The 26,620-nt window shown below is 41.0% G+C and overlaps 1 long non-coding RNA gene across 1 annotated transcript; it reads right to left on the bottom strand.

Moving 5' to 3' along the window:
- Positions 1 to 16,881: 16,881 nt before the first annotated feature.
- Positions 16,882 to 26,221, bottom strand: LOC146895344 (uncharacterized). Its single transcript, XR_015000784.2, has 3 exons — positions 26,154 to 26,221; positions 18,005 to 18,125; positions 16,882 to 17,084 (listed from the first exon to the last, which is right to left on the bottom strand). It is a non-coding gene; the product is annotated as an uncharacterized LOC146895344 (long non-coding RNA).
- Positions 26,222 to 26,620: the final 399 nt, after the last annotated feature.

Raw genomic sequence — 26,620 nt, forward strand, 5'->3', positions numbered from 1 at the left:
TTATATCCTAAAGTAACCCATCTCTATTAATCTGTGCATCACCACAACCCCACAAGGTTGTGACCTACCGGTAAAGTTTCAGCGGGCTCCGGTGGAGGTGTCTGTCTTCAGTGACAGCTACAAGGCTTCTCACTGACTCTGCCTGCATTCTGGGAGGTTATGTGGGATTCCCCTCTGTTTACTGTGAATGCCATTGGTAAATAAAGAAGCTATTTTGGCCTATAACAGGGTAGAATAGAACTAGGCAGGAAAATTAATATGAATGCTGCTAGAAAGAAGGCGGAGTCAGTGAGACACCATGGAGCCATCACAGAAGACAGATGGGTGGGGACCTTACTGGTAAAACAACGAGCCTCGTGATAAAATATAAAATAATAGAAATGGGTTAATTTAAGATGTAAGCACTAGCTAATCAGAAGCTAGAGCTAATAGGCCAAGCAGAGATTTAATTAATACAATTTCTGTGTGGATATTTTGAGTCTGGACAGCCAGTAATGAATGAGCAGTCTCTGCCAATATATGTATATATGTATGTATGTATGTATGTATGTATGTATGTGTGTGTGTATGTGTGTGTGTGTATGTGTGTGTGTTCCACCTCTGACACTACAAAATATTTCATACATGTAATCTATCTCATAAAATGAACACTCTAGGGAGCAACACAATTTGCTAGATGCCTTGCTAAGTTTTAATTCCTGATTTTAGAAAATAAGATTTTGAGAACCTGGGAACAGAATTGCACAACTATTTCACAGCTCCACATTCTATCCAATTCATTCTCTTATTTGTCAAATTGTAAAGTCAAGGTGAATTTATTTCTTCTCCATTGAAAAGGCTCTTGCATTAACGTAAGAAGGATGCTCTGGTGACATTAGCCCTTGGCTGCTTATATTTTGGCTGGGTTCTGTGCTGGGAAAGAAGAACACAGCTTACAAGGAGTATGAGCTAGAGTGTACGTGGTGAGAGGGATGCCTAGCCATGGGGAATGAAGTCACTTGACTTCCCAAACCAGAAACTCACATATCTTCTCAGATCTTCTTTTGAATAATGTATCATGAGATACTATTTAAAAACCTAATTCTACAAGCAGAACCACCTGGTTTTAAATTTTCAACTGGGTGCTGGAGAGATGAATCAGTGTTGGTGCAGACTGCTTGTTCATTCCTCGCCACCCAGAATGGAATAACCACACAGAAAACTGTATTAATTAAAATACTGCTTGGCTAATCAGTTAAGCATATTGCTAGCTAGCTCTTATATCTTAAATTAACCTATTTTTATTATTTTATATTTTACCATGAGGCTCAGGGTTCACCTGTAGAGTTCTGGAACACATCTGTCTCCTCCAGCAGCTACATGGCTTCTCCCTGACTCTGCCTTCTTTCTTCCTCTGTCTGCTTGGAATTCCTACCTAGCTCTCTATCCTGCTAAGCCACTGGCCAGAACAGCTTTATTTATTGACTAATAGAAGGAACACATATACAGAAGGACTTCCCACTTGAAATCAGCATTTAAACATATTTGTTGCCCCTGTAGAAGACCCAAGTTCATTGCTTAGCATCCACATGGCTGCTAACAACCACATGCAACTCCAGTGCCAGGAGATCTGACACCATCTTCTGACCTCCACAGGTAGCAGCACTCACACTGTGTGCATACATACAGAGAGGCAAAACACATGAAGTAAAAAAAAAAAATCTAATTTTTGTTGTTTTTTTTAATTTTTAAGACCATCTCTTTATTTAAATATTTATTTATGTATTTTATGCTTATGAGTACTCTATTTACATGTATTCCTGAGTGACAGACGAGGACATTAGATAGAAGAGGGCATCAGATCCCTTACAGGTGATTGTGAGCCACCGTGCAGTTGCTGGGAATTGAACTCAGGACCTCTGGAAGAGCAGCCAGTGCTCTTAACCACTGAGCCATCTCTTCAACCTAATAAATCTAAATTTTAAAATTAACTAGTTGAAAAGCATAGTTCATCAACTCTGAGTGGCAGATTTTCAACTTTTAATAACAAATGATGGTTTACAGTGTCCCTTTTAAGAGAGCTCAAAATGTCTAATTATAGAGTGTTACGTGAACTAATTCAACCTAAAAGTTTAAGCCCCCACCCTTTCTTACAGATTTCATGTCAGAGTCTCAGATTTCATCATGTGGATTCAGAATATCCTTGGCAAGTGAAACAAAAGGAAATGATAAATTATTTCAGTTTCTTTTTAAGTTTTAAATATAGCGTGATTTGTGTGTGCATGATGGAGGGCAGAGTGGAACTGAACACATGCCGCCAGGCATGTGTGGAAGTCAGAGGACAACTCTGGGGAGTCAGGTTCACTGTGGGTGCCAGTGCTCACACTCAGCTGGTGAAGCGTGCATAGAAATTGCCTTTGCCATCTCTCTGGCCCCATTTTCATTCCCTGATAAGTCATTCATAGATTTATGACGTGAATGCCTGAATAAACTTCAAAGCATCTAATGCTTCCTATCAGAGTGGGCTATACATTCAGAAACACGAGATCAAGCCATGGGGGATGGTGTTTTACCTGATTGTATGGGATGACAGTCAAGGGCCAGATGCTTGTGAATAAATCACAGTTTTTTTAAAAGCACTGCATATACACTCCAGTTAACACCGTGCTTCTCTGGTGGTCATTCGACAGATAGGGAAAGACCCATGCTATCCTGGACTTTCTTCTCTACTCACAGCAGGTGAGCGGGCACAGCGACCGATGTCAGATATCTTTGCTGGGAGACTTTTGCACTGAGCACAGCAACACGTATGCTCCTTCCCTGTGACTTCAGAGATTGATAAATGTCTACCCTGCTCAGTAACATTTCCCAGACGTCCAGACAATGAATTCATAACATACACATCCACTTCCCTTGAAAGCATGGGGACTGATATTCTTGTTCCAGAGAATACAGGGTGAGTTTATTTTTAAGGAGAATTAATGAAATAAGAACATGATTGCCTCACTACTTTCCCAGCTACTGTTTATCCAGAGAGCTGCTTGCTGACGTCCGTCTTTTTCCTCAGGGGCCTGTTCCAATTAAAATGGGTCTATCTCCAATCAAGCGCTATCTGGCCATGGCATGCTTGACGAGGAATTCACTACCTGATCTCTCCTGACTCAGAGACTGTCAGGACAAATTCCTATATTTTGACTTATGTTAAGGGTTGGCTTTGTTGGTAGAGCTGTGTAAAACATACTCTTGTTGCCTTTTTACCTTGTCTGTTATGATTTCCCAGTGAAAGGGCAAGAAAATATTTAAGAATGAGATTTCCCAATTTCTTGTTGTTCTTTGCAAATTTCTGTGTTTTCTCCATCAGAATGCCTTCATCTGAGGATGTGTGTCACATTTAGAGTTCCATGCCATACAGAAAGCTAAAACTACTTTTAAACCATAGATCAATGTTATGGGGCTGGCTTAGTTTGTAAATTATGAGGACTTGCAAGCAGGTGGACTTCAGTTCTAACACAAGAACCCATGTATTTAGAAAAGAGGAGTCAGGAATGATGACATATACATCTCATCTAGCACTGGGGAGACAGAGACAGGTGGATCCCTGGAGTTCACTGGCCCATCAGCCTAATCTACTTGGGGAATTCTGGATCAGTGAGAGAAACCCTTGCTCAGATGTGACAGCAGGAGTCATAAATGTCTTGTAGCCTCCACAGTCACCTTCACATGCAGAAATATGAATCTATACACACATGAACATGTACATACACACATGTACACAAACATACACATACACACACACACACACACACACATCCCACAGCTGATCCATTTACCACTCCTCTGGAGGCAATGTTGATTTCTTTAGATATATTTTTGTTGGGACAATCTACTAATATTAATACATATAGTGAATTTAAGTGTGACAAATGGCTAATTAATTAGGGTTTTCAGAGAGTGCCACTCTGGAATTGAATTTCTCTAAATATTAGTCAACCATGACAGCTCGGAAAATTAGATAGCAGGCATGCACTAACTAGCATTAGAGTCTAACAAATGAGCAGCATTAACCCCGATTCCTCCTCAATTGTTCGACATTTCATTAGGTAACTTGATTACTGTATCTATTCCTGCAAAGCTCAATTGGAATCTCCCAATTAGAGCTGAATTCTTTAATGATGTGCCCAATGCCACAGAGCCAACAACAACCCAGAAATGACCACAAATTGGTATGAACTAAAAACCTTCTGTTTCACAGCAGGAAAAACACCATCCTTGCATGGTCTTCGTTCTACATCCATGACATGCTACTTTTCCTAAATCTAGAAAAGTGCAAAGTAACCTATTCCAACAAAACAGAAGCTGGAAGATATCTCCAGTGGAGTGAATATGTGTCCCTCAACACGCATGAATTGAAACTTAACCTTCTGTGTGATATTTGGCAGTGGGAAAGGGCTCTGGTGGTATTCGAGTCATGAGAATGAGATTAGTGTCCACACAACAGGGACCCCAGAGAGATACCTCACATTTTCACCATGTGAAGACTCAGTAGAAGGAGGCAGTGCCCCTCCCAGGAAAGGTTCCTTACTGAAGGCCACCATGCTGCACTGTGAGCTCCCAGCCTCACTGAAAATAAACTTCAGTTGCTTGTAAGCTACTAAGTCTACATGTAGGTACACAGGTCTTTTTCCCTTCTTCCTGGCGATTCGCAGGGCTGTTTGACCTCTGGCTCCCTGGAGATTCTGCACTAGCACTGGCTTGAGGATATAGCTTAGAAAGAACCTGGCTCTCCTTTGTTATGGTAATTCCACCTGTAAACAAGGTTCCAGCTTTGGGCCCTATATGCCTGCCATGCCTGGCTCCCCCAGCTGATTCTGCCTGAGGCGCTGGGCACCTGTAATCTTCCACTGCTCCTGATGGGAGGGGGGCGTGCCCTTTTGAACCCTCTTGCCCACTGGTATAAATACCCCACTTATGTTTAATAAAGTGGCCATTTACTCTTTGGTAAGTGAGCAGGTCTTTTGTGTCTGTGTCTGTTTAAACCCTTAGGACAGTCGTCCATTCTCGTGGACTCGAGTTCAGGAAAGCGCGCACCTGGATCAGGTGTGGGTATCCACAGAAAAGTGCGGAGGGTAACATCTACGGAAGTTTGTTGTGGCTGCTCAAACAAAGATGTCTGCTGACTCTATCCCTCTCTATCAAGCAACTTGCAGGTAGTACTTCAGAAACCAGGCTTTCCGATTCTAACGTTTCTGGAATTGGTCCCTGTTTCGTTGTCATTCTGCTTCTACTCCATGGAACATGTTTTAGCTTTTACTTCTTTTGTATGCACACACGCACACAGACATGCATACACACATACACATACACACACACACACACGTGAGCGTGCACCTGTACACACACATACAGAGGCACCTGCATAAAAACCTAGAGCAACACCTTGAAAGATAAAGTCCAGTATCCTAGGCAGGTCATATGTTGCTCTCTTAGTCCCTGCCTATCCCCATGTTGCCCTTCCTGCTACATCAAACTTTATACCTTACTCTACATTTATATTATAATCACCCTAAACATGCCAAGGGTTTTCATACTTCTGCAACTTTAACTACTCCAAGCCTTCCCAACCTTTAGTATGAAGTCACTTGTTCATGCCCAGCAGCTTAGACCCAAAATAATCAAACAGAAAGTATATTATTTACAACACTGTTTGACCAATAGCTTAAGCACATTGCTAGTTAGCTCTGACATCTAGAATTAACCCATTTTCACTATTTTATATGTTACGAAGAGGTTTGTGGCCTATCGGCAAGATTCCAGCTGGTGTCTTGTGTCTTTCTACTCTACTTTCTACTTGTGTCTTTCTACTTTCTGCAAAATGGCATCTCCTGACTCTGCCTTCTTTCTCCCAGCATTTAGTTTAGTTTTGCCCTGCCTAGCTCCACTCTGCCAAGTTATTGGCTAAAAGCAGCTTCTTTATTCATTAACCAATAAAAGCAGCACACATACAGAAGGGCTTCCCACAGGTCAAATGATGCCCCTTCTGTGAAGTCTTCATGTGTATACTCTAATGAGGGCATTGACTGGCGTACATTGGTTCCACCCCTTTCCCTGTTTCTTTGTTCTATACAGGTTTAGGAATGGTGCATGGCACAACCCTATCCAGATTTAGAGTCCCCATTATTCTATAAGTTTTATAAAGCTTTATTTAATTCCATTAGTGATTAGACATTGCTCACATTCATCTTCATAATGACCATTATGTAGAATGATGTTCTTTTCAGTAAATAACAGTGTTTAGAAAACTGATATACACTGATCGGAACTTTAAGGTCATCCTTGAAGTTCTATGCCACAAAAGGAGACCTTGCTTCAAAAATAAAAACAGCTTTTGAACACCTGTTATTTACTTAACAGTCATCACAGAGATGTAGAGGGGCATTCAGTTGTCATTGCGTAAAATATGAGAAAGAAATTTACCAATTTGACAATAGGAGGAGCACAGAAATACAAGCATGCCAAACCTGGATTCAAAGTATGGCCTCCAAGTTTCCAACCAACAGATTCTGGGCAAGTTTCCTAGTTTCTCTATTAATCACCTGCAGTAAATTATAGGGGGACTGCACATTGTCAACTGGGAAAATTACTGAACTTGACCCTTAGAGTAAGGAATCAGCAGGAAGTAGCAGACAACAGAAGTGTTACAGGCAGCCATGAGGTTCAAAGAAGAGAGTAGTTGTGGGGTGGGGGCATGAAAGGTTCCCTGGACAGATGCGGCAGGAGGATAGAATTGAAATCATACTAGAAGAGCGGAAGGACCCTTCCACTAGAGAAAGCAATAAGAGTGGTGACACTTAACTTGCCAGGATGAGAGCAGGAAGCAGTCTGGTGTGGCTTATGGCTACCTCAGCAGACCTGTTGAGCTTATGCCAAGGAGAGATAGCTTATGAACAATTTACAAAGTTGAAGCTCGGTCCTCAGATGCTGGAGAACCTGGAACACTGCTGCCTCTCTTGAGTTGCTCCCTGGTGTTCTATGCCACATTCACTTTTTATGCTCTGTTCGAGAAAATGGTGACCTGCTTCATTTGTTTGTGTCTCTGCGTGTGTTTGGTTTCTTTTGCTTTATTGAGCCTGGGTAGCCCCAGTCGTCACTACGTAGCCTAGACTGTGCTCGGTACATAGGAATCCTCCTGCCCAGGCCTCTTACATGCTAGTATTCTAGCCTGGCTTCTATCCACTACTATCCTTTCAAACAAGCTTCCCACAAAGTAACCAGAGTGACCCATCAGCCTCAAGTGCAGATATATTAACGTTGACTATACTATTTAAAAATCACTGTTTCTCATGACTTTAAAAAATATCTTAAATTTCTTAGGGTAAGGCCATCTTTCATGGCCTATACTTTATATACTTCTCAAGCTACAATAAATATATTTTTGCCTTTTCCTGCTTTTATACTTTGTAGTGTGGAAATCCCAGACCCCTTACAGTGTCTAGCACCCACCAGGATTTCTCAAAATACTATGTAACATCTCATCTCACCCAAGAGTCCAGAATGCCCCTCCCCTTAGTCTGTCCCTCTTCCAGATGCGTTCCCATATTTAATTTTTCCCAATACCCAGCCTGGGTTGAGTAATATTCTTTTGGGCGGGCTCCAATAACAGAGCTTGTGTCCATGTCACTTGCTTTTCTCTGTCACACTAGCATATAATTTCCTGAAAAAGCTTCTTCTTTGGCGACTAGAGTTGTAGATCAGAGGATAAGAGTACTTGCTACTCTTGCAGAGAACTTTGGTTCAGTTCCCTGCGATGGTATAGACTCCAGTTTCAGGGAATCTGAAACCCCTTTCTGGCTTTTTCAGGTAGCAGGCATGCACTTGCGCATGGACATACATGCAGTCAAAACACTCATGCACATAAAATAAATTGCTTTTTGAAAAAATAGTGTCATGTTAATCTTGAAAAATCTCCAGTTACTCTGCAAGATACCTAACCAATATATCTGTTGATTAAAAAACAAATTGGGATGTAAAGTTTATCCCAACATAGCAGCTCCCAGAAGACCTTGCTAGCATTCACTCACAGCCTTTTGAGTTGAATAAGCCCCATTCCAACAGATTAACATGAGCATAGACAATACTTTGATCTACATGCTCCACTCTGTCCTAAACAAGAGAGCACAAAGAAGTTTATAAACTAATCTCTGTGCTTGATTCCATTCCATTGGCTAAACCTAGAACAATGTCAGTTTGATGACAATGAACCACACCATTCTGAATCATTTCAACAGCCACCATTCTTATAAATATTTTAGTGTTCTCATATGTGAGAGCTGGAAGACACAAGGAACTTCAGAAGGCAGACAGTCTTGACTCAGAACTTCTAGATCTTTTCTTCAGTTGGCAGCATGTATATTTTCAGATTTTATTTTTGTATTTGTGTTCAGTGGCCGCAGAGGCCAGAATAGGGTGATAGATCCTTTGGAATTATAGGTGGTTGTGTGTACCTGATTTGGGTTCTGGGAACTAAAAAAGTTCCTCTGGAAGAGCAATTATCACTCCATTGGCCCATCATAACTAGCCCTGTTAACATACATTTGCAAAAGATGAAACCAGGTTATTCTCATGACTGTTCACTTCATTTGTAGCTCATTGTCTATTGAAAGGGCTGGACCAGAACCGTGATAACCATGCTGGATAGCTCCATGTCAACATGACATAAGCTAAAGTCATCCGAGGAGAGGGACCCTCGACTGAGAAACGGCCTCCATAAGATGAGGCTATAAGTAAGCCTGTAGATCATTATCATAATTGGTGATTTGGGGTGAGGGCTCAGGCCATTGCAAGTGGAGCCATCTGTGGTCAGATAGCCCTGGGATCTATAAGAAAGCAGGCTGAGCAAGCCATTTAGAGCAAGCCAGTATCATCATTCCTCCATATCTTCTGCAACAGCTCCTGCCCCCACTTTACCACCTTGCTTGAGTTCCCACCCTCACTGCTTTTGAGGATGACTGTTCTATGGAACTGTGGGTGAAAGGAAGCTCTTTCCTCCCCAAGAAGCTTTCGTCATGGTATGCCATCACAGCAACACTCACCCTGGCTAGGACACCTTGCCTTGGAAGTCAGCCAGTCCAGTACCTGGGATTTGCTGACAGCTGAGGAATGGTCCATCTAGAAACTTCATAAGTATGTTCCTGGTAACATATTATACCAAGAAACAGCAACCCTATTTTTAACCTCCTTTTGATTCACTAGAACAAGAGTTGAGTTACAGTCAATCAGCTGCCTTGGCTGTAGTATTCTCTCCCTCCACAGGCCTTCCTGTTTATACACAACAGCTTTCTAAGGAACTGAATGCATAAAGGCCAAGTACATTAAATCTCATTTATTTTCAAACAATCACTAAATTTTGCCCGAATTTCTTGCTACTTTGCACTTTCCTCTGGGTGTGGTGGATGGTAATTGTGCATGTCTAACCGTAAGAAAGATTATCGCTGAGTTTCTCCTCACAAAGAAAACAGCGATGTCAGAAATATATTCTACATCAGAGAATATTTGTCCAAAAAGTGTCAATATAGATGACTGTATTCTCTTCCTCTACTCAAATGTCATAAAGGACTATCCTCTGACCCAAAATGCCACTATCAGTCAGTGGTATCTGCTTGGAAAAGACCGTTATAGCTGATATATTGACGATCCCTCCTAGGAGAAGCAGGTAGGGTCATGGAACCCTCAACCCATCATCCATCCACTCCTTGAAACCAGTTGCATATAATTCTGTCCCAATGTGTCCTCAGGGAGGGGCTAGCATAGATAACGTGGGAATGAGTCAGGGAGAAGCGACCATCTGCAAAGCCATGGGGATGCCATCAGCCGTGCTGAGTGCAGATGTTCCAGGGTGACTACCTCATGGGTCACCCACACTCCTGCCCATAACTCTTTGCCCATATTCTCTAAGTGACCCTAATAAAGTCACCTACTGATGAATTTTGTGGACTCCAAGTTTTATTATTATTAGGGTCTTAGAAAGAGGGGGTGGATGTAGCCTAGTCACCTTTCCCACCCCAAGTGGAAAAATTGTCCAGACAGTATAAAGGATACATTATCCCTATAGGAATCTCATGCTAAGCCATCTCTGAGGGGTCCATCAGTCCCCAGCAAGATGCCATGTGGTCATAGATGACTCATGAATACAACCTTGTTTAGATAGTCTTTCCCAGAGGTGTTCTATATGATAAACATCCTCTTATTTAGCATAAACTTAACTCTTACTGCAGCAGCCATATAAAACCTAACATTGTCAGTCAAGGATGAAGCATATAAGTGGGTAGTACTAAAAGAGAACAGTCTAGGTGAAAGAATTCCTGTCTCCAAGAGATTCCATAGCTGGCACTGACATTGTGGTCTCAGTGTTATTACAGGGGATCTAGCTTTGGTTCCCAGCATCTACATGATGACCCACAAAAAACTGTAACTAACTCCAGTCCCAGGGGATCCCTCACTCTCTTGGCCTCTTTAGGCAGGGCATATACAAGGTACACTTCTATATATACAGGAAGAACATTTAAACACATAAAATTAAAATCAATGAATCCTTTTCAAGGTTTACTTTAAAAGCTAGTACAAAAGCAGCTTCGTGTGTGTGTGTGTGTGTGTGCGCGTGTGTGTGTGTGTGTGTGTGTGCGTGTGTGTGTCTAGGTTTTGCTATGCTTCTAAGTAGACCAAGCTGGCCCTGAACTCAAGATCCTCCTGACTATACCTCTTGAGCATCATGACTACAGATATGTACAAACACCTCTTACTGTGCTTACAGAGCTAGTGTTTGTGTAAACACACTCCATGCTCACGGGATGATAACATCACCTGACAACACATTTCTGAAAATAAATCTTGATTCCAGTTTGCAAAAGATCATCTCCTTTGAAATAGAAAGGGAAGTGATCTAAATCTCAGGTTTCTATTGTCTCTGATTAATGTTGGGTAGGAGAACTGACCATAAATGTTTTTAGGAGTTGAGAGACAGAATGTGTTGACAAACATCTGGAACAAAGAATGTGAGATGATGTATAGACAGTATAAAACAGAGTTCCTTAAAACAGACTATGGGGTGGGTTTAAGTTAAAAAAGAAAGAATTTTTTTTCTTATTAGAATCAAAGAATTCTTTTAATCTTAAATGTCCTAAGGATTCTAAACAATTTATTTGTTTTAATTTTATGTGGTTTTTACTTTTACTTTTTTGTACATTTTAAGTCCTTTACACTTAGTTTTTTTTAAAGATTCATTTTCATTTGTGTGTGTGTGTGCACGTGTGCATGTGCATGTGTGTGTATGTGCATGTGTGGATGTGTGTGTGTGTGCGTGTGCGTGTGCATGTTGTGTTTGGGCATATGCATGTGAGAACAGATACCTGCTGAAGCCAGAAGACAGCAGAGAATACATGTGGAACTGGAATGACAAGTTGTTTCTAGCTCCCCTACATAGAAGTTGGGAACTGAGCTTTGGTCCTCTACAAGAGCAGCAAACACTCTTTAACCGCTATGTCATCTCCCCAGCCCAGCAACAAACACTTGTCATGAAAAAATATTCATATCATTCCCAAATCCTGAAGACATGAGAGTTCTAAACCCCTCCTTCTGCAAAGGGGTAGAGGGTTGGCAACAGATGCTACTCATCTTAAATAAAATTTGATTGCATTTTGTACAAAGTCATAGCTACCGCCACCAGTGAGTTTCAACTCACAGCTCTTATTATATTTGAAGCCAGTGGGGCTAAGTAAATGTCCTAGTATTGCTTACTGTGGTTAAATCAAGACATGATTTATTTGGTGCAAACTTATCCTCAAAACTCAGTGGCTGAGCTCGCTTTCCCTAAAAGAATCAATGGTCAGGCCACAGTTAAAAGGGCTCATCAAGACCAAGGCTGGGGAACATGACACTGCTCTCAGGAGGCTGCAGTGTGGGTAGGATTGGTTCTAAAGGAATGCTGGGTCTTAATCAGGCTGTCTCAGTTTGGGGTTCTTGGCAGATGGTAGTGATTTTATCTTTCCCTTTGAATTTCCTTGTTACATGCATTTCCTCACTCTATTTAGCAAACAAGCCCTGGGCCACTGCAGACAAGAGAAGAAGGTCATGGGAAGACAGGTCAGGAGGGGGAAAGCATTCCTTGATAAAGGCTGCTTCTAAGAGCTATAAATAGAAGACTTTCTCCAACTGGGGCTAGATGCTATATTGGGAGTCATGTAACACAGTCTACATTCATGCAAGACAGTCTTGCTCAAACAGCTCTGCTAAGAGAGGAGGTGTCTTCGCTGTCACCTTACGTGACAGTCAAGAGAGGAGGCCAGGCTAAGCTCTGCTCCTAATCCTCACTTCTCATTAAGGTAAGGAGTGTGGTGGTTGCCGGCGTGTGCAGGCAGAACTGCCGTATTTGCACGATTAGAAACGGGCAGTGAAAACGACTCTCAAAATTCTATTTACTTAATCTCTTGCTGCTATGATTGAAGTGAAATGAATTCTTTAAAAAAAAAAGATTGAATGGAGTCTTATATTTAATCTTTCTTTGAATGAAAGAGATTTCACTTTAAAAAGGAAAGAATCCATTCACATACTTAAAACTGTGCCAATTGCTGATCTCACACTCGCAGGAAGGATTCCTCAGATTCCCAGGGTGCTTATTTTAATGTATGAGCTTTTTCTACAGAAGCTCTATCTCAGGGTCTCTGTTCCTTCCATAAATTCTACATCATGCTTGACATTCTAAGTAGTTCTTGGTAATAATTCTTACAGCTCTATGGAAAACAGATGTGCAGGATGGGGAAGCTTGTGAAACCTTCCACTTGTAACCATTCCAAGAACCTGAATATCCACAACATTGGGAGGCATGTCCCCAACCCTCAGACCTGTTGCCCGAATATCCTCAACATTGCGGGGGGTGGGAGAGGGTCACATATCCCTGATACTCAGACCTGTTGCTTGTTTTTAATTACAAATGAAACTCCAAAGATGATGCGCAAAAGGAGCCAGTTGTGGGCATGTGTAAACCTGAAGACCAATGACAAATTTAGCAACAGATAGCATCTTCTCCAACTGATCAAAGGGCAGCCAAGCGTGATGGCTCCTGGGACCCGCTCAGGCGCCTGCTGCCAAGACTGATGTACTGAGTTTTATTCCTTGACCACACTGTGGACAAAAGAACTAGTTCCTACAAGCTGAACTCTGACCTCCAAGCATATACCCTGGCCCATCCTTGAGCACACACAGACAAATAAATGAAAGCTTTAAAATTCAGGAAAAAAAAAAAACCCTAAGGGTTTACAAGTTACCTTGGTATTTGCTAGAGCAAGGTCTAGAAGATGGGGATGCAGAGGTACAAGGTCAGGTGTTTAAACCCAACTCAGAGGAAGAAGTAAAGGGCTGAGTGCTACTGTGCTGGGTTTTGTGAATTAAGGTGACAGAGTTAGCACCCCAGAACCCTCTCGGAGGAAGAATGCTAGAAATGCACCCATCACAAAGAGAGTTGCCTCTTGTACCTGCAGCCTAACATCCCAGAATCCTAACAGTCCAGCATCCCAGCACCCCAGCTTTCCAGCATTTTAGTAAAGCAGGTTCCTAGCACCCCAGCACCCCAGCTTTCCAGCATGTTAGTAAAGCAGGCTCCCAGCACCCCAGCACCCCAGCTTCCCAGTATGTTAGTAACACAGGCTCCAGCACCCCAGGACCCCAGCTTCCCAGTATGTTAGTAACACAGGCTCCAGCACCCCAGCTTCCCACTCTTCCTGCATCTCAGCATTTATTTAAAGCCACAGAAGTTCAACCCTAGATTCAACAACCTGCGTGTGTCTGAAAGAACAAAGGAAAATCCCCTGTATGGGTAATATCATATGAAAGTTATCCATTTTTCCCAAATACTTTGTAATATATATTATTATAAAAACAACTAAAATCAGGTATGCTAGGAAAGACGGCACTATGATTGAACCTCAAGCCATAAAACAATTATACCTAAAATCTAAAATTACTGCAGAAGTTTGTTACCGGAATAGAAAATACAAAATGTGGCATAGATGCTCGGAGAAAGAATGGATCAGAAATTTAATGTAATAATGGAAATTATATGGACTAATGAGCCATAGAGGGGATGGTGAGGCTAGGGCAGAAAGAAATATTAAAAATCATCCAAAAATTAGTAGTGAGGACAGAAAAGACGAAAAACTTCAGATAGCAACCCAAAATTTCAAAAAGTCAATGAGTGAGATAAACAAAATAATTATGAAAAAATTCTTTACCTAACCTCCCTGTATCAAAGGAATAAAATCAAAAGGAGGAAATATTAAGGAAAAAATAAAAAGAATAAGAATAAATAATTATGAAGTGAATTAAAAAAAGAAACAGATTCAAGGTGGATTCTGGAGAGCTAAGGTAATATTGTTATGAAGCCAAGGAGGCCAGCACTGCGGCTGAGTGGAAGAGCGCTTGCCCAGCAGGCCTTAAAGGTTGCACTTGCCTTTAATCCCAGCACTAAGGAGGCAGAAGCAGGTGGATATCTGTGAGTTCAAGGCCAGCCTGGTCTACATGAGCTAGTTCCCAAAAAAGGAAAGAAAGAAAGAAAGAAAGAAAGAAAGGAAGGAAGGAAGGAAGGAAGGAAGGAAGGAAGAAAAGAAGGAAGAAAGAAAAAGCTAATTGCTAACTTTAAGAAGTATGCTTGATAAAATAATAATTGAAAATATAAAGGAAATAAATGCAGTTTTAGAAGAAACATGCAGTCATGGGCAGCAGGAAATTTTAATGAATATTTTTATGGCCCAATAAAAGACAGTCATGATTAAAGATCAGAGATGCTTAAAAAACAGAGCGGCTAGAGAGATGGCTCAGCAGCCAAGAGAACCTACTGTTCTTCAAGAGAACCTGAGTTCAGTTCCCAACACTTATGTCCCAACTGGGGCAATTCTATCTCCAAGATACGCCCTCTTCTGGTCTCTATGGACAACTGCATACACACGGAATACATTCACATAAACACGCATACAAATACTTTTTGTAAAGCTTAACAAATAGAAAGCAAATACAACTTTACTAATAGTGAGTAACTTTATGGAACAGTATAAGGCAAAAAACATAAGCATTACAGGTTACTTTCACAGTTTGAAAAGATGTTACACATGACAATTAACATTAATAGCTAAATATATCTCTTATGATTTCAAACATAATGCTAAAAGCATAATGTTTGAATAAGGAAAAAGGCTCCTGGAATTAAAGAGATATAGAATAATAATAAAACTAATCAGTGCAAGCAGAAAAAAAGTGATTAAGAAAACACAATTCAGGAGAGTAGAGAGCACAATAGTAGATTAAAGTTCAAATAATTATCCCAAGTGTAAGCAAACAAAATACTGTACTCAAGAGACGTGGTTTTTCAAAGTAGAAGTAAATAAATATGTGTGTGTTACTACACAGAGAGGTAAAATATGGAAATTCATAAAGGTTAATCAGAATGCAAAAGTTCAAGCAGTAATCTAATATTAGATGTTGGCTTCTTGATGGACAGCGAGTTGATTACTTAGAACAAAATCCAGCTATCTCCTGAGGATTATCCCAGAAGATATAGATTCCAAACACAATAGTAAAACTGTTCTCAGTAAAACCAGATTATGAGACTAAGATTCATTTTCAAGACAAAGGCAGCTAGCCATAAATACTGTTTCCTGTACAATAAAGAAAAATATGAATTGAGTAAAACAATAGAAAAATCAATGTAGAAAATATACACCCTAAAAAAATGGAGTAGTAATTTCAAAGTTAAAAAATTATATAATGCCTAAAACTAAAATGTGTAAGGATGATCTCAACAACAGGATGAATTTGCTATAGATAAAAGTTGTCTTCACGTGCAGATAAAAGTTATTCAGCTAAAGAAACAGAGCAGAATAAATTTTAAAAGAAATGACCAAAGTGCAGGAGAAATGGGTCAGCAATTCAGAGTACTTGTTTCTCTTCCACAACCTATAGTTCAGTTCCCAGAAGTTTACAACTGTCTGTAACTCCAACGTCAGAGGATTGCATGCCCTCTTGCGGCTTCTGTGAGTACTGCACTCACTTGCACACACCCACAAAAAGACACACAAGAGAGAGAGAGAGAGACAGAGAGAGACAGAGACAGAGACAGAGAGAGAGAGAAGTAAAAATAATAAAAATAAAACCTTTTAGAAGACAACCAAAGGCTTAAGGTTCCATAGGACAATATCTATCAGAAGAACTTAAGATAATGTATTCAACACAATTATGCATAAAAGTTTAAATATCAAAATGCAATGAGATGATTTTTGTTCTTAGACCTCACTCTGTCTTTAGACTGTCCTTCATAAATTTAATAAGAAATTCTGTAATATTCCCAATTCCCTCCTCAATATATAACTTAGCAGTTATTAGTTTGTGGGGTAGATATGTGGGCAAATGCTTTATTTGTTTGTTTGTTCTTTTGAGACAGGGTCTGACTATGTAGACCAGGCTGGCCTTGAATTCACAGAGATCCACCTACCTCTGCCTCCAAGTACTGAAATTAAAAGTGTACACCATCATGTCCAGTGGGCAATTGCTTTTTCCCATCATTCTTCCCAGTGTTTCAATTTGCGTTGTTTTGCTTTATCTCAGAGATATTCAGTGAGAGCCTCCCTTTGAGGAACATCTGAGAAGCCAAAGTGAGTTGGGTCTGAGGTCTACAGTATATGAGCATAGAAAGAAAATGAGAAATAAACCTATTTCACTGTCTGACTGCATGCATCTGTCCAAGTGAATGCTAAGTTTGTGGTTATTCCATTAGCTCATAATTCTGAGAATGCTTCCATGCTTTGCCCAGGGTCGAATACATGACAAATACTAAATAAGAAATAAAGATTTATTGATCCAGCCAATAATTTCCCAGTTAGAATGTAAGTCCTGTGATGCTCGGTGTTTCTCTCCTCCAGAGGATGATGTCACTTCCACTTTGTTTTGAAGGCAGTCGGCACAAATTGTTCTGTAAACAGCTTGGTGAACTACACTGTGGGCTGAATTAACTCTCTACTCATGTCCACTTCATATTCACAGGAAGGGATCTTCTTAGTTCCCTTGGGCTGGCAACAGAAAGCAGTCCCAACAGTCTTTAGTCTATTTTTTTGATATTTTTGATTAGTCCAATGGTACAAATAACTCTGATATGCAATGTGCTTCAAATAAACACGTTTTATAGCTCACTAACTTCTAAACTGTCATTATGAATGAATACAGGGTTCCGTTGTTGTCAGTAAGACTGCGATTACAACAGATACTGGCAACAGTGTATGTAGGAAGCAGTGCAAGACCCGGACGGGCTAATCAACAGAAAATGACAACCAAGTGTCCGTTCACTGTATGAAGAAATAAAAACCACGAAACATCGGCTAATGTCCTGCATTATCAGTTTGATTCGCAGATGGCAAAAGCTCCATTTTCACTAAAGAGCAACATTTTGTGTTTCAGAAATCCAAATCATGAGCTATGGATCACTTTTCAGGTCTCATTGAAACATTTGGAAAAATAACAAAAATATTGCTGGAAAGCTAGAGACAAACATAACATGCTCTTGGAACATATCCAGGTCAAAAATACATACTATAAATAAGAACTGCTTTGTTATTTTAGAGTCATAGAGAATAAAATGTCATCAGTGATCATGGTGGACTCTTAGAAGAAACATGAAAGATTCATGAAGAAAAACTTTATGATCTTGAGCAACAAATTTCAAAGTCTAATTAAATACTTTAAATCATTAGCTTTACTTGGTAAGTTAGTGTATTCATCAGAATTCTCTAGACAAAGAGGGCAAAATACAATATATATACTATATAGAATTTATTTATAATTAATTATAATATGATTATGTAAGTATATGATTATAATTATAATTAATAAGTAATTATAATTAAATAGTAATAACATGCATTGCTCATGAATGAGAGGCTGAAAAGCTGGTACTTAGTCAGTCCATGAGGCCAGATGCCACAGCAGTACCAACCTGGCACTGAACACCTAGGGATTCCTGGAAAACCCCTGGTCCTCAGTCAACAACAGAAGACTGGAAATGTTGGCTCCGATATCAGTGAAAGAATCAGCAGCAACAGCAGTAGCAACAGAGACTTCATCATCATCACCATCATCATCATCATCATCATCACCATCAGCAGCAGCAGCATCCAAGTGAACCAATCAGAGGCAAGAGCAAAGGTTAAGCAAGACAAAGACAACAATCTTCCTTCTGTCACACACCTTTTTTAGTCTGGGCTGCTACCAGAAGGCATTGCCCACATTTGGGGGGCATGGCTCTACAGCCATTAAGGCAATCAGGACAAGGCCTCAGTTGAGGCTCCGTGCTCAGGTGGTTTTAATTTGTGGCAAGTCTACTATGAAACCAACTATCAAAATGATTATTTCTTTAAAATGTAATAATCTCAGTAAATGGGTCTCTACTAACAAAGTAGCTTTCTCAGAGACAAGTTAAATATTTGTGTGTGTTATGAATGTTTTACTTTCGTGGATGTAAGTGCCTGATGCCCATGGAGGCCAGTCAAGGGCCCTGGGGCCCCTGGAACTGGTCTTACTGACAGTTATAAGCACCACCATGTGAGTCCTGGGAACTGAACCCTGTTCCTCTGCAAGACAACAATTACTCTTAACTGCTTAAGTGTCTCTCCAGCCCCGCAAAGACAATTTCTGAAGAAAACTCCCTGCTTTTTCTTAATTAACTTTCAAAGGGTGGGACTTAAAGAGAAAGGTAGCTTTTCCTTTTGTCACCTGTCTGTCCTGAAGAAGCCTCTTCATGCCACTAGCCCCTGCCACATGGTGTTTTATAGAGCAGAGCCAACCACCTTTGTGCTAAATTCTCTGAAACAGCCTCCTGATGGAAGGATAGACATCTCCCCAAAGCGCTCATGACATACTATGGAGGCTGAAATCCATGCCACTCGAGTGAATGACCAAGCCCACCAGGGTGTTTCCTGTTACTTGACCCTAAACTGTTGTATTAGGATCTGTGAGGGGCAGACAAGATGGTCTGTGTTCAATGTGTCCAAGTGATTTCTATGCTCAGGGCTTATGAGTACTTCTGTGACATCACTAGGGTTCAAAAGGTATCTCCAAAGGAGTTCAGGGTTCCTGCATCCTGGAACAAAGAAGGAACTGGATGTAGAGATAGCAAACAGAGTTTATTCAGAAACGGGGAACTAGGACATCTCAATGACCCTAAAGTACAAAATGCTTGGGATTCTACATCACATTTCTTCGACCGATTCATCCATTTCCAATATGTGCTTTCTGAGCATGCTCCATCTGTGACCACATGTCTTTTAAGCATCTGTCTCCACCCAGGGGTGTGTGTCCCAATATTGCAATGAGCTAGAAGCTAGCTACTCCCGTGCCTCTGTACCCATACCTGTGTCTCCAGCTAGTCTTAGACCTCAAGGCTGGAGAGATGAGTACTGTTGTGGCTAATTTATTTGTTTGATTTTAATTTTTTAATTCTATTATTTTATGTGTATGAGTGCTTTGCCTGCATGTATGACTGTTCAACACAGGCCTATTTAGTGCCAACAGAAGCCAGAGGAAGCCTCTGGATCCCCTTGGTCTAGAGTTACACACACTTGTGAACCACCACATGGGTGCTAAGGATTTAACGTGGGTTTTCTGCAAAAGCAACAAGTGATCTCAGCTGTCAAGCAATCTCCCTAACCCCTAATTTGACTTTTGTTAATCTAATTTTGTTATGATATGCATAAGGCCCCCTGAAACTCACTCTCCTCTGATTCAGTTATTCTCTTGCTTCTACTGCACTGGGCTGTGAACTTGGGTATCAAGAGACACAAAAAATGATGTTCACAGAACTTTTAGGAATAGGTGACAGAACAAAGGGGCAAGACCCATTTGAAAATGAAACAGATATCTATCAGTATGTGCTTGTATTATTGAACACTAGTTACAGTATGGCCAATTTTTAAATTAAAATATATAAATCATAGGGCTATAAATGCAATTTTTACATAATCCAGGAGTTGGTTTAATAAATGATACTGAACATAATAGTTAAGCAATGAAATAAAACACAGACAATAAAACATCTAAGAGATATTTTTTTTTCAGGAACTCGTGATTCTCCTGCCTCTGCATCCTTCAGCAAATCCTATTGACATGTGCCACCACAACCGGCCTAAGAGATATTTTTATTTTTTATTTTTATTTTTTTGAGTTTTGGAACACTTATCCTATTGTAAGATGACTTCAATGGAATCAATGCAAATTTCAGCAAGTTTTCAAAACAAAAGCTTCATGCTTTAAAACAATCTTTAGTATATAATGAAGAGAATGAGTGGATTTCATCATAAAGTGTCAGAATCTTCTAATCCCTCTTGTTATAAAAGATCTGGTCCTATACATAGAAGGATTGGAGTATAGACATAGAGTTTAGCTTATGTCTGTAATCTGAGACATACTTAGAGACACAGCAAGCCTTTGTGAAAGGGGTGGTCCTTGGCTTTGTCCAGAGTACTTGATGAAGGTCAGATACACTGGCTTCTTGGATGGCTTTTCAAAGGCTTCCACCAGAGATTCCAGCCAACAGCTATAGAAGGGCTGCTTTTGTTGAACAAAGTGGTGACAGAAGAATGCTCGCACTATAGAATAAATGTAGACATTGGCATCAAAATAGGGGAATTGAATTGGCAACAGAATTGGCTCTCCAGCAGCTGTGTTGTAATGGTGTCTTGGAAGGGTTTAGAGTGAAGGGTGTACAGGTCGGATGCTATATGATGACTTTAAGCCAGGTAGACATACGTGTGAGGTTCAGAAAGTCTGAAGCAGCCTGTGTTCCTTTGTGTTGAGTGTTTATGTCCGTACTGTTTGTTTGCTTGCTGTCCTCCACTCTATAGCAGAATAGGGAAAAAAGGCCTGAATGTGGGCAAATCCACTCTAGGCATAAATGCAGACAGAATTTTGTGGTTGGTCCACCTTCTCCTTTCTTTCTACTGCCTTCCCCACTTTGTAGTCCTAAGAGATATTTTTAAAGGGGGAAGAAAGTAATCCTTAGAGTTTATCTTGTTTATTGATTTTATCTCTTCCATTCTGTTCATTTTATTTTGAACCCGAGTATTTAATTTCACCAATTCAGAGAGCTGGATCATTAGACCATATCTTTGGTTCAAATATTGATGGATTCCATGGAATCTGTGGTTATAAATAATACAATACAGCTCAGAGGCTTCATAGAAACATAACAGAGTGAAAAAATAAGCTGTAAATACGAAATGTATTTAACTTTGTTAAAAAAAAAAATATGTATTGAGCCAAGACCTCCCTGGTGCCAAAGCTGCTCTGAAGTGGTAAACTGAATTCCAAAACCCAAGTTCTAGAAAGTTAAGAAAGTTAACCCTGGTCTTGAGGGATCAATTTTTTAACATAATTCTTTTATTGATTCTTTGGGAACTTCACTTCATGCACCCCAATCCTACTGATTTCCCAGTTCCCCCATAATATCCCCCCCAGAAGGAAATTTTAAAAATTATTAATTTTAAAAGATCCACTTCGCTCCTGTCTTCCGCATCTCTCTAGCACCTCTTCGTTCATCTTAGTGGCACTGGGAGCTGTGGTGAACACACAGTATACGCTTTGTCCACTCAGCTTTACTTGCAAACGTTCATTGTATTGTATGTTGTTGGTCTGGTTCAAGCCCTCTGGCTTCTGGCACATCATCAATACTGGACCCTCACCAAAACTCCTCCTGGAGATCCTGATGTTACATGGAGTCATGGAGATTCTGTTGCTATTGTTCTGCAGGAACAGTCCCTCCGCACACTCTGACAGGTCATATATGGAGTAGATGTTGGGGTGGATCAACTCAAAGACCTGGATATAGGTTTGGGTAGTAGCTGATTTGGTCAGTCTGGACCACTGGGCCTGTCCCCCTCAGGCAAGAGGCAAAGCCAGCTCTTTTACAACAGTGGTAAGGAATGGGTCCATCTCCCAAGTGTGGGGCCAGCTCTCCCATGGGGGGAAGTGTTGTGAGATAATCTTTTTACACACTGTGAAGATATGTCTGTGCCAAGTGTAATAAAGAGATGAGTGACCAACAGCTAGGCAGGCAAGGAAAGATGGGACTTCCAGGCAGAGATAGGAATTCTGGGAAGGATTTGGAGAAATGGAGACTTGCCAGCGAGACTCAGAGGAAAACAGATATACTGTATGGAAAGGAAGAAAACCATGTCTTAGAATGATATAATTTATTAGCATAGATAATATAATTAATAAATATTAATATAAACAGGTTAATTTAAGTTTTAGGAGCTAGTTGGTTAAGAGCCTAAGCTAAAGTCAAGCTTTCATAATTAATAAAATGTCTCCATGTCATTATTCGGTAGTTGGTGATCCAAAGAAAATCCAACTCTGCTTGGCATCAAACTTTGGACATGCCTATCCAAGCATAGTGACTAGACACCAGGAAAGTACTAGACACCAGTGTTCCTAGCAACTGCAGTGCCTCAGGCAGTTGAAGTGGTTCCTTTATGATGACTCGATGTGCAGAGAACACATGAACAGCCGGCAAACTGTTCAGCAAGGGACATGCCCACTGCAGCACAGGCTCAGCAACTTCCCAGAGTGGGCCTGGTAGTTACAGTCAACAAAAGGCTCAGCTCTCGCAGAAGGGCAAAAGAAACATTTTCCCAGGAGCCGCAGTGCACAGATGCACACAATTTCACTGGTAAGCTTGAAAATGTTCACTATGGGACCTCCTCTTCCTGTATGTGGGTCATGACAGGTTACCCGACTCTTTACAGCTTGGCTTACAGGGTCAGAGAGCCAAAAAAAGGCCAGGACCAGACTGAAAAGAACTCTGAATAGTATGCTTGAAAATGTGCTTAGGTTCATAAGAAAGAAAAGAAAATGGTATGGACAGTTATAGAAAAAATAGTCTAAAATAATAAAGTTAAATTCTTAGAGAGTATAATCATATAATAAGAACAAGTAACGTAAGTATGGGAAATATCATAGAACAAGGCATTTGTATCCTAACTTTAAATTTTTTAAATACTCATAAGCAGAATACAATTTCTGAAGACAGATATGGATTATGGGGGAAAACTGCTAAATTAAACCAACCTATATATGTTAAGGATGTCTTAACATCAGAATGGAAATTAGGAAATAAGTCATTTGAGGGAGAGGTTGTACCTTTGTTTCCACAGGAAACATAAAGTTATGGATTCCTTCAAAATTAATAAAGGTCAGCATTGACCAGGGGAGACCTTCTGAAAATCTTGGCTGCAGACATGTAGGAAAAAAACAAGAAAAACTACTAGACAGGTGACATGTATGCTGACCCCTCTTCACGGGACCAGCTCAGAGACTGGATGAGACAGAATAAATCTTGTTGGCTACAGAGTCCTCATGACTGATCATTACATGCTATCCTTTCATATGGCATGGATAAAGATTTACATTACATTCAGTTATGAAGCCTATAGTTTGTGATCCTAGAGAAGCTAAATAAGAACACCTTATTTATCCTCCAGGATATTGGAAGTTGACAAGATTGTCGGGCAAAAGTTGGGAGCAGGGGGGTGGGGGTAGACTGGGGGGAAGGGGAGATGGGGAGATAAAAGGGAGAAGGGGAGGATTGGGGAGAGCTTGGGGGAATGGGATAATGGAGATGTAGGAAGGGTGGATATGGGAGCAGGGAAGAAGTTATCCTAACCGAGGGAGCCATTTAAGGGTTGGCTAGAGTCTTGGCTCTAGAGGGGTTTCCAGGTGTCCAAGGGGATTTCTCCAACTAGTTCCTTGGGCAGCAGAGGAGAGGGTGCCTGAACTGGCCTTGTCCTTTAGCCACACTGATGAATATCTTGCATATCACCATAGAACCTTCATCCGGCGATGATGGAGAGAGAGACAGAGACCCACATTGAAGCACTGAACTGAGCTCCCAAGGCCCAAATGAGGAGCAGAAGGAGGGAGAACATGAGCAAGGAAGTCAGGACCATGAGGGGTGCATCCACCCACTGAGACAATGGGACTGATATAATGAGAACTCACCAAGGCCAGCTGGACTGGGACTGATGAAGCATGTGATCAAATCGGACTCTCTGAATGTGGATGACAATGAGGGCTGACTGAGAAGTCAAGGACAATGGCACTGAGTTTTGATTGTACTGCATGGACTGACCTTGAGAGAGCCTAGTCTGTTTGGATGCTCACCTTCCTAGATTTGGAGGGAGGGGGGAGGACCTTGGACTTCCCACAGGGCAGGAACCCTGACTGCTCTTAGGACGGGAGAGGGAAAGGGAGAGGGAGTCGGGGGAGTGGGAGGGTATTGGGAGGAGGGGAGGAAGTGGAAATTTTAAAAATAAATAAATAAATAAACAAACAAACGTTGAAAAATATCTTTTGCCTACTCAAAGATAGAGCAGAGAATCATCTTCAGCTGATTTCCTGTGTTAATATGGATTTGTATGTTATCTTTAAAAGTTTGTGTTATTTCCAGAAAAAGAAGGCCAGACACCAAAACTAAGAATTTTAGGTGATCCAGTCTCCCAGAATGCCTGTTACAGTTTCCTCAAAAATATACATCCAGAACAACGTCAAAGTGGCTCCCTGAGATGGTCCAGCCTCACAGACTACTTACTCCAGCCAGGACTTCAGGACTTCTACACTTTCCCATCACACAGAGACTGGACAGCAAATGATACAGATAACTCTCCTAGGATTGACCATTATCCCATTTTTCTCATGGTTCCCCAAAGATGCCATTGCCCCCAGATAACAGGAAGTAATTTTAAGAAGATGACATCCACATTCCTAAGAGGTAGGGTGGGTGATTTTGGTCATTTGGTAAATTATGGATGTATGTCATTGTTTAGGGAGTTTAGATTCAGGTTACTTTGGTCACGGTCAGGGAGAAAACTAAATAAAAGAGTTTAAATTAAGGGATTTCTTTCTTTTTCTTTTCTCTATCTTTTCTCTCCTATCCAGTGGGAAAAATAGGGGATAAAGGAATGATAGGATAAAAGGGTAGATTATTGAATCTACTTTTAAACTAAAAGGCGACCTCTAGTCTCAAATATTTTACATTGGGCATGAGTACACCTCTTAGCATTCCCTTCTGTGGTCACACCAATACCAGTGCTCACACAGCCAGGATGGCATTTTTAGCTGTATTTTATTTCCAGGGCAACTGACTGGAACTCTGTAAGAGCAGAAGCCAAGTCTTCAATACACTGGCAGCTTCTGCCAGATCTACTGCCTATGGTCCATGTTTGCATGCATGTGGGAGCATTGTGTGGGTGTGTGTAGATGTGCCCACTTTTTCATGTAGAACTGCGTGTGTGCACTTTTGTGTGGGGATACCAGAGGTCAACAGCAAGTGACGTTTCTCAGACACGTCTGATTTTGTTTTTGAGACATGGTCTCTCACTGGCCTGGAACACCAATTCAGCTAGGCTTGCTCACCAGCCAGACCGAGGAATCTGCCTACAAGCAACATTGGTACATGTTATGGTTGCTTTATCTACCATTCACCCTGTGGGTTCAAAGTAAGATGCTCCATTTAGACAGGTACAGGACTGGAAGATCTACCCATCTCTTACCTTCTTTCCCCTCTCTTAAGACAATCTTGCCTCTGTTTCACAACCTCATAACGTAACTCTCAGATTCTGCTTCTTCACCTAGCAGCTGGGGTCTACTGACTTCTGCTTCCAGCAAAACACTGAAATCCTGTGTGGTAAGGATAGTTGTGGCCTCAACCAGAGTCTCTGTGGATAGTCTTCTAAGTTGATTTCTTTCTAACTTGTTGTGACCTAAGTCACTGTAGACGGTTCCCTCTTGGACTTCTCCCATATGATAGATGTAACATCAAGTACATAAAATTCTCTAAACACTCACTAAAGCATGAAACATGAAATTTAATAGAAGTCTTCTTAATCCAAGAGCAATACACACTGAGGACAAAAAGCATATAAACTGCCCACACATTATTGTCTTTGGTTCATATTGACTCAGATTCCCTGACAGAAGCTGCCAGAGGCAGCTAGGCATTAGCCCATGGTGGCTTTGGTACTTGAGGACAAACAGCCTGGGTACTGAGCCAGATTTAGAGCCCTTACCACACAAGCAGCCTGAGAAGCTAATACCTCTGAAGCTCACCTGCTCGAGTCAGACTTCTGCTGCAGCTGAAGTTTTGATAACTCTCTAAAACTGCCTGCTGGGAAAAAAGAAAAACAAAATGCTTGAAGAGGCACGTCATCGCCCTAGCAGAGTACTAGAGACTGGGGGATTTATAAAGGGGAGAAGTTCATGGGGGATCATAGTTTGGAAGCTCAAGAGCGTAGTGCCGTTATCTGCTTAGCCTCTGATGAAAGGTATGCTTTGTATACAGAGGAAGAGCAGACATGGAAACAGCGGTGAAAGAAAACAGACAAACAGGGCAGGGCACCTTCTAACAGCCCACCTTGGTGATAACTAAACCCTCCTGTAGGAACTGTGTTAATCCCCTGCTAAGTGTGGAGCCCCACAAGCCAGTGACCTCCAAAAGGCCTCACTACCTCTCAATACCATCCCTTGAAGGAATTGAGTCTCAACATGTGTGACCGTGGGAGCA

Source organism: Myodes glareolus, chromosome 3, assembly GCF_982192425.1.
Source record: "Myodes glareolus chromosome 3, mMyoGla1.1, whole genome shotgun sequence".
Taxonomy (NCBI): domain Eukaryota; kingdom Metazoa; phylum Chordata; class Mammalia; order Rodentia; family Cricetidae; genus Myodes; species Myodes glareolus.